The 9,260-nt window shown below is 47.8% G+C and overlaps 1 long non-coding RNA gene across 1 annotated transcript; it reads right to left on the bottom strand.

Moving 5' to 3' along the window:
- Positions 1-541: 541 nt before the first annotated feature.
- LOC131827989 (uncharacterized) lies at positions 542-4,660 on the bottom strand. Its single transcript, XR_009352157.1, has 3 exons — positions 4,581-4,660; positions 2,583-3,383; positions 542-1,538 (listed from the first exon to the last, which is right to left on the bottom strand). It is a non-coding gene; the product is annotated as an uncharacterized LOC131827989 (long non-coding RNA).
- Between the last annotated feature and the right edge of the window lie 4,600 nt (positions 4,661-9,260).

Below are 9,260 nucleotides of genomic sequence, written 5' to 3'. Positions count from 1 at the left end.
TGTGATCTCTGTCTCTCTCTCTGTCAAATAAAGAAATAAAATCTTTTAAAAAATGTTAATTTAAACAAAGGCACAATGTTTATCCCGACCCACATGACAAGGAAATTCAACTCAGAATGTCAGAGGGGACACGGGCAACAGGGACACGGAGATGCTGGTGGTCCAGCAAGCTCGCTGCTTCCTCCGGACAGAGATGCAGGCGGCATAGGAAAGACAACAGGTGCACAGTCGATGACCCACAGAGAAGCTGTTGCACAGGGAGCAAACACAGGGTGGCCCATTTCTGCCGTTCGTGCAATGGGTGTTAGAAAGAGAGCCCAGGTGCCCGCCAGTGGGGTCACAAGTAAAACGTGTGAGCACACTATGGGACAGGAAGCAGGCGGAAGGAACAAACCAAAAGAACATTCAGCCACGTGGCTTCATCTCAGAATGAAATACCAGCACCGTACCACTAGCATACACTTAAAATACAGCACAGAAAACAGCATTTCACAAGGGTACCCACATACACAAGGAGTAATCTCACATTCCATCAGTTTCCCATCTAGGAAGCAAGGGACGCCACTGAGGAAAAGAGGGAAAGGAATGAAAATGGAATAAGGAATAGAAAGGGAGACAGAAAGAGGGAAAGACAGTGAGGAAGACAGACGGAGATGGAGGGAGGCAGAGAGAGAGAGAGAGAGATGGAGAAACACACAGAGAGATGGACAGCAGCAGAGAGGGAGATGGAGAGAGAGAAAGGGAGTCAGAGATGGAGAGACACAGAGAGAGACAGAGTGGCAGAGAGGGAGTTGGAGAGGGAGAGACACACAGAGAGATGGAGAGAGGCAGAGAGGGAGAGACGGAAACAGAGCAGAGAGAGGGGGAGAATGCGCTGGACGAGATTCACGGTGAGGATGCTGTGCTGTCCTCAACCGAGGGACTCTACCAACTCAGGTTTCGACACCCTCCTGAGGTTCTACACGCCTGAGGTTTCTTCACCCTCCAATAAACATGGGAGCTGAGAGAAGGTCTAGCAGAGAAGATACTGATGGATTTGAGTTCGGTGGGGCTGGGACACGGGCGGTGGAACCTCAGGTCGTGCAGGGACAGGGGTGGATGGAAACCACAAGGGGAAATAATCTGGAGACACAGCCCACCACTTGGAAGAGGAAACCACGAGAAAGAACAAGATGCTGCACGGCAGGGGTCTTGAGTCAGTGGGGCTGGAAGCAGATGGAGGTGGGAGCTGCCCAGGAAATCCAGAGGCCTGGGTGCGAGGGGGCTGGGGAGAGCAAAGCATGGCTCTCTGGCACCCAGGGCAGAGTTCCGGGAGGGCTGAGTGAGCAACATTTGAAAGATGGCTCAAAGGTCCTGCGAGATTCGGCTGGATCACCTTCTGCATTTGGTCATGACTTCCTGCTCTTCTCAGTAAGTGCCCCTGTGCCCGGGTAGGTGCAGAGACCAGGCTCAGAGGGGCAGATGGGGTCTCCCTCCTTGCCACCCAGGAGGCTCTCCAAGTCCTCTTTCGAATCATTTCTCCCCTCTGGATCTCAGTTCTGCGGTGAAGAATCAGAGATAATTATCATTTCGTGCTCGGTCCTTCCTTGGCTTCAGTTAGATGGCACACGTGAAGGTCCGTTGGGGCTTCCTGTTGCTTCGTGAAAACGTGCATGCGGTACACAACTCGTACAGCCCCCGGTCCCCTTTCCCCTCTGTGGACCCCCCTCTGGACCTTTCTTGTAAATGAAATCACACACCACGTGTTCTTTCTGACCGGCTTCTTCCCCTCAGTGCAATTCTTTTACAGCCCCTCTCCTCTATCAGCTTCTCCCCAGGGGTCTCTCTCGTGTTTACTACATCCAGGGTGTGATGTTTTGGAGACAGTGGGTGGACTTGGTCTCTGACGAGAAAAGGTGGACCACAGGGACCTCAGATTCTGCAGGGTCCTTCGGAATGTCCCTTCCTTCTCTGTTGATTTACAGAGGAAGGGATGGAGGGCAGGGGAGGTGGGGTCTCCAGAGTCTGAGAGGGAGGGAGGGGAGAGGCCACTCCGCTGCACACCTGCTGCCTCTAGGGCCATGTCACCAGTGCCACAGGGCCTTCTGGCTGCAGGCCTTCTGCAACCTCCCCCTAAGATTCAGTTCTCAGACAGAACCGCCATTTGCATGATCTGAGCAGAGGCAAAGTGGAAATTACTGAACTCGGGGCCAAGAGGAGCGCATTGCACTCCTGCCAATCCTCCAGCTTCCTGTGGGGGAGGTGCGCTCCCTCTCTGGCCTCAGGAAAGTGCCAGAATCTCTTGAAGACCATCTCCAACTCTGATATGCTGCCATGTAGGGGGCGCCAAGAAACTGCTTTTCCAGGCTCACAAAATGTGCCCTCTTTATCTGATTCAGGTCATGGGAGCAAGCTCTACAATGGCCCATTTTTGCTTCCACTGACAGTGGGGTGCCCACTGAGCTTAAGGGAGGGGCTGGGTTCTGGAACTTTCTGCTTGGACAACACAGAATCAGGCCTGGCTCGTTCTGAGGCTCCCTTCCGTCTACAGAGAACCAGTGGCAGCAAATTGCAGAACCCTCTCTTCTGCTGGCAAGACCTACCTTCCTGCCCTGCGATTCCAACATGCTCTGCTCCTTCTGCCACGGTTTCCACCTCCTGTGGGTCTTCCAGCCACACACCTTCTGCACGCAGTGGGACCTGGAATTCCTGAGTTGAGTAATAAGGTACTGAGTGGATCTTGACCTCATGGGGAAAATAATAGTGCAGATTCATTGAACATACTGCATACTGAGTAGTCTTCTCACCGCTTTTTCTTCATCTTTTTGAAAAGATTTTATTCATTTATTTTGGAGAGAGAGTGCGCGTGAGTTGAAGGAGGGGCAGAGGGAGAAGCAGACTCCCCGCTGAGCAGAGAGCCTGATGTGAGGCTCGATCCCAGGACCCTGAGATCATGACCTGAGCCCAAGGTAGACACTTAACTGACTGAGCCACTCAGGCACGTCCAAAATGCTCAATGGTCCCTATTTTATAGATCAGGAAGCAGGTTTGGAGTTTAAGCACAAAATGTCAGGCCACACTCTAGCGTGGGACAGAGTCAGGGTCTCAAGCTAGTTTGGCACTGGGGTCTGTGATCTGGAGAAACTGCCGATCCAACACTGAGCTGACGGTCATCCAATTTCCCAACTCTGTACCCTCAAACGGTGAGGAGGAAGACACGTGAACTTCTAACATGTCTTTAGACTTTGAAGATCTATGTTCCCATGTGGTAAAGCTGGGGTTATAACTCATTACTTAAGTTCAGTGGTGGATGGGACCATTACTGCCAACCGCACTTCAGTCAGACCTTCCTCTCTCCAGGCAGGTGGTAACAGCCTCTTTGGGAAGAACAGCAGATGCTAACACTGCAAAATAAAGCAGTACGTAAAATGATACATATATGTACTTCAAGAGCTCAGCACTAAAGATTTATTTATTTATTTATTTATTTATTTATTTATTTGGAGGGGAGGGGCAGAGGAAGAGAGAGTCCCAAGCATACTCCCTTCTGATCTTGGAGCTCAACTCAGGGCTTGATTCCAGAACTCTGAGATCATGGTCTGAGCCGAAACCAAGAGTTGGATGGTTAACTGACTGAGCCACTGAGGTACGCCCAGAATGCATTTCATAAAAGTCACTCCCTGTCCCTGAAATCATTTCTTAAACTTTAGAAGAATGGGTCAGCTATAGTCTCTCCATCAGCCCAGCACAGCAGATAATACTAATTCCACAATCTGCCTATTCCCAAGGCATCACCGAGCAGGAGAACTATGTGGTGAAGGGATGTTCCCTTCCCATACTTTCTGATAGCACGCAACATCTAGAAAATTTTCTAATCTGATTTCACGGCTCTAGGGGTTTCATATCATTGGCTAGCTTCCAGGATGGGTTAATTGTAGAGAGTCAGGTTGGCAAGAACTAACCCCTTCAGCTAATGGTAGGAAAACTGTATTCATTCATTCATTCATTCATTTCCTGCCCAGTCTTCTGTGCGGGGAACTGAAGGCAACGGAAAGCAGATCTGCTTTCTGGAAACATGGGCTCACCGCACACATCCACGGGCAGAACAGGACAGATGAAGAGCTGGTGACAGGTGAGGATGGTATTAGGATCTGGGGGGGAGGGGGGTCTCCCAGAGCATTTAGCTTCTAGAAGGAAGTAACATAGGTCAAGAAGGCCTCGGGGCGCCTGGGTGGCTCAGTGGGTTAAAGTCTCTGCCTCCAGCTCAGGTCATGATCCCAGGGTTCTGGGATCGAGCCCCGCATCGGGCTCTCTGCTCAGCGGGGAGCCTGCTTCCTCCTCTCTCTCTCTGCCTGCCTCTCCATCTACTTGTGATTTCTGTCTGTCAAATAAATGAATAAAATCTTAAAAAAAAAAAAAAAAAAGACGGCCTGAGAGTGAACCTCTCCTAGGTCTTTATAGCCCATAGGAGAAATATCGTCCTGTACTTGAGAACCACTGAAAACCCAAATTAAAGGCTTTCAGCAGGAGTCAGGCAGGAGATACTATCAGATGTACGCTGTAAAATACGGTAACTCCAAGATGTTGTGGAACAAACCCACCTCGGAGGGCAGACAATGTGTAGAAGTCTGGGGCCCAGGATGATCAGGACCTGAGCTGGCTCTCAGGACTGGCCCCAACCATGGAGCCGCACTCAGAGAGAACTCAGTGATGTCAGGTCGAACTGTGACAGAGCACACGAACACTACCTCTGTGTCATTGAGAGGACACACCCCATTTTTCCATGGGTGACAGAGATCTCCAATCAAACCAGCGTAGGTGATCAGAGTGGGACGTAAGATGGCTCTTTCGACCCACGGTGTCTCTCTGCAAGCTTCCCTGCTTGGCCCACCTCTGCACATATGCTTCCTTCTCACACTGCCTTTGCTCACGGTAGGGAAACACAGTAGAAGGTCCAGTTCCAAGCCTTTATTCTCAAACCATAGATAGAGAAGCCTGTTTCTCAGAACTCCCTGCAAAATCCTGAGTTTGCAAGGCACTCCCTGTGGCTAGGAGAATATCGGGCATCTATTGAACTGCTTTAGTCAACACAGCAAGGAGAATGGACTTGATCTGTCTAGCTTAAACACCCTTGGAGCTTAGGGGGGTATTGCAAACTCTCCCCAGATATCAGCGGCAAGGTGACTGGAATTAGAAGGGCAAACTCTCCATCCTGGTGGGGGACCTGCTGTCCCTACACTCACGATCTCTAATGCGACCATGCTGAATTCCTCAAAGAAGGAATCTGTTTCAAGTTGTTGCCATCATTGTGTGTGCAGAGCCCTTCCACCAGCGAGCACCACTGGCCTATGACCAGTCCGAGCCTGACAGTCCCAGGAAGGACCCCATATTGGCCAGGATGCTGGGTGAGACTCAGGGGCAGGGGACATACTGTAAAGATCATGAACACCCCAGTGCAAGGATTATAGCCTCATTAGTTCCCATCAGAAGTTTTGGGTGTGTTAGGACCTAGACAAACAAATCTTTAACGTGGAGGGGGTCTGATGTTGAACCCAGCAGGGGAGAAGGTACCTCTGATTCAGACCCTGGGCTTCCTCCGTGGGACATCATCAAGCCAGAGCCAGATGACCAGTAGGGGGCGACGTTGAGGATCACCAAATTCTCAAATGGGAGTTGGACCAAATTACCTCCTTGCTACTTTGAATCTATAACTAGAGTATTATTTAGTTATTCTCCTTGTTTTGTGGAAGATGCCCTCTCTGAGATCAGTATTCTCATTACATTAATTGTTTCAATTTTGTCTTCTGGGAAAAAGACTTGGCAGCATTTCAGAGCTCAGGAGCGTCAAAGCAGAATTCCTACCCCCATTCCCCAGTTGTCTGGCTTATGTCAGATTTCTACTTAAAGTCACAGGCCATGAAAGCCAAAGGGTTCTGAGATGTGGATACAGAGGCACAGAGAGGGGAAGGGTCTCACCTATGATGAGACAGAGAGTCAGTGGAAGAAGCCAGTCAGGAGCCCAGGCATCCTGGCTGCTGACTGACAGGTCTGCCTCCTCAGCAGGAAGGTCCTCAGAGAGGAGATGATTAAATGTGAGCAGTGCTGTTGAGAAGAACTGTGTGCGATCTCTAGAAGCTGACAAGTGAAGATGTTTGGAACACCTTACCTGAAAGACATGTCAGAGAGTTTGCACAGAAAAATCCCATCTTTCTTGAACAACAAGGGACTATCTCCTCAATAATAATGCGCCTATAGGAACAAATATATATCTATTTTAGTATAAGCATGAATTATACATGTGCGTCTCTATCTGATTTTAAATTATGAATTAGACTCTGAAGTCTTTGCTTAAGAGCTCCCAGCAACGGCGCATTGCCCTCAGCCTATACCCTATGTTCCCTTGCCATGGCTCGGCATGGCGTGGAAGCTGGTTCTCCGCTGCATCTCATTCCACTCTCCCCTCTCTGCATGACCCAGCCATGCTCCCAGAGGCCCAGTGCAGCAAGCTGGATCCTCTTCTGGGGGTTTTCATTTTATCCCCAGCTCACTCCAACCTCATGCGTTACAATGTCTGATTCTTTCGTATTCCTTGGATCTCTGTTTGTGAAAGAGGCATGCTTTGATCATCCTCTCCAGGTCAGCCCTCTTCCCACTCACTCTGCCACCTCTCCTTGTGGGCCACTTTTCATTCCCCTGTTTAATTCTTGTCTGCTTCCACTCCTGGCATGTAAAGCCTGTGAGAGTGGAGAGACCGTGTCTGCCTTGTTATTGCCATACTGTGGATTTTGGCGGCATATTCTAGCACTCAGTAGGGAATCAACAAGTACCTGTGTGAGGGGTTAAAGTGTTGATCCAGTGTGAGCCCCTCAGACCGTGAGAGCTGGCTATTAAACCCTTCATGGTGGTCATCTCTGGGAACGGAAGAACTAGGGAACTGCGGTGTTTTGATTATACTGGACAATGCCTAATAAATATTTTACAGGAGTGCGTTTGGACTTTGTGAGAATAAATTTTAAAATTGTTTCGTTGTGGTTATTATTTCTTTTTTAACACTAAGCTATTCTTCCTTCCGGAATTGTGATCCAGACAGGGTCTGACAAACCTTGATGCATAAATAGAAAAGGTCCTCCAATGATGTCACATGGATCATGTCCTTGACATTCTTGAAAGCTCCAGCGGGCAGGATGAGAGGAAAAAAATAGAATCATGGTGCTGAGAGGGACCAGCCTTTAATCTAATCCAACCCCCTTATTTTAGTGGGGAGGGAACAGAAGCTCCAAGAGACAGACACTTCAAAAGCGGAAAGATAAATGTATGGTAAGTCAGAATCCTGACTCTATAACTAACCTTGGGCTGGTCCTCTGTCCCTTTTGGGCCAGTTTTCTATACTTTGAACAATAGGGGGTTATGTCTTCCTGGCTTCTAAGGATCTATTCATTTATACCAATCCATGTCCCTCTTGATGACTCAATAAAATAAGTTTTGCATAACAAATCCAGACTATTCATTTTCTAAGTATCTGCAAGTATAACCAAGATGAATTTTCTGAGGCATTGGTTAAATACGGGGACCCCCTATTTCCGAATTTAAGGGAAGTAAAAAAAGGAAGATAAAGATGTGATCATTCCTTTCAGTTAAGATGTAGAAAGCCTCAAGAGACTGTCCCCACCACCCCAAAAAACAAGAACAAGCTGAATCAAATGAATGATCATAATTTTGTAGAAAGTCACACATCTATATAGGTGGAAGAAATAAAATGCTAGAAAGGGATGACCTTTTCCTGGTTTCATCCTTGGGGGCATGGCAAAAGGAAGAGTGAATGTGACACAGAAGGGGACAAGGAGGCATCAGCACACATTTTGGTAGACATTTAATGGCCACATGTGAGCTGATAGGATGGTGCCCCATCGCAAATCTAGCTATAGCCACCTGCCACCGTGTTGCCGCAGGACCCTCACCATGTACATATGGTGGAATGCTGAAGGCAGGTGAGAGAGATAAGAGAGATCTTCCAAGCTGGACAGAGCCTTCCCCAAGGGCAAATGCTTGTGCTTGGATAGAGGCAGGGCAGAAGAGTGAGAGAGATTGCCCTGAGGTACATGAGGGGCTTCACTGAGCATGGGTAGCAGGTGGCTAAAGCTTGGAGGAAGAAGCAGGACGGAGATGCATTTCCCCCAAACCAAGCTGGTTGAACAAAGGGACTGGAAAAGCTGGTGGCCAAGCTGTAAATCATACAGCGGTCTTCTCTCAATGTGACTACGTGAGGTTTATCTCTGGAAGGTAAGGTAGGTTCAGCATTTGAGAATCATCCAACGTAATTCCCCAAAATAAGAGTGTCCTCAATAATAAAATTATACCTCAATAAAAAAAGAAGGAAAACCATATGACCATCTTAATGAAGACTAAAAATTATTTGATATAATTTATAACTATTCATGACCACAATCCTCATTAAACAGAAAAGGAAGGTAACACAGCCTGATAATAGGCATCTATGAAGATCTACAGCTATTATCACACTTAATCGCAAAATATCGAACGATTCCCTTCTAGCTCGGGGTACCAGGCAAAGAGGCCCGCTCTCCTCACTTAGGTTCCACCTTGAGCTGGTCTTGGGGCAACAGGCACGGGGTGGGGAGAAGACATATACACTGCAAAGAAGGAACTCAAATTTTCTGCATTCTCAATGACAGGATTATAAAAAATCTTAAGGAATCTAATAAAGAAAAGTAGACCTGAGAAAGCGATTTAGTGAGGTCAACTTGGACAACGATGGTGTGTCCGTATTGAAAGACGCTCCGTCTTTCCTTCAATCCTGGAGGCACACTAGCTTAGTTAGTATACATTTGAAAGGAATCATAGACTAAGTTTTAAAAGCTAGTCCCATAAAAGTCATAAAAGGATAAAAGGATAAAAGCTTTATATCTATCTATTTATCTATCTATCTATCTATCTATCTACGTAGGCAAAGAATTCTTAGGACCCAAAAGTACTAATCATGAAAAAAAATAAAGAGAAAAATCAGACCCCAACCCATTGTTTCAGTATGACCATCAATGACATCTTTTTTTTTCTTTTCAACATAACAGTATTCATTGTTTTTTGCACCACACCCAGTGCTCCATGCAATCCGTGCCCTCCCCAATACCCACCACCTGGTTCCGCCAACCTCCCACCCCCCGCCCCTTCAAAACCCTCAGATTGTTTTTCAGAGTCCATAGTCTCTCATGCTTCACCTCCCCTTCCAATTTCCCTCAACTCCCTTCTCCTCTCCATCTCCC

This window comes from Mustela lutreola, chromosome 3, assembly GCF_030435805.1.
Source record: "Mustela lutreola isolate mMusLut2 chromosome 3, mMusLut2.pri, whole genome shotgun sequence".
NCBI lineage: Eukaryota > Metazoa > Chordata > Mammalia > Carnivora > Mustelidae > Mustela > Mustela lutreola.
The sequence above is the reverse complement of the archived record's forward strand: the minus strand, read 5'-3'. Positions and strand labels throughout refer to the sequence as shown.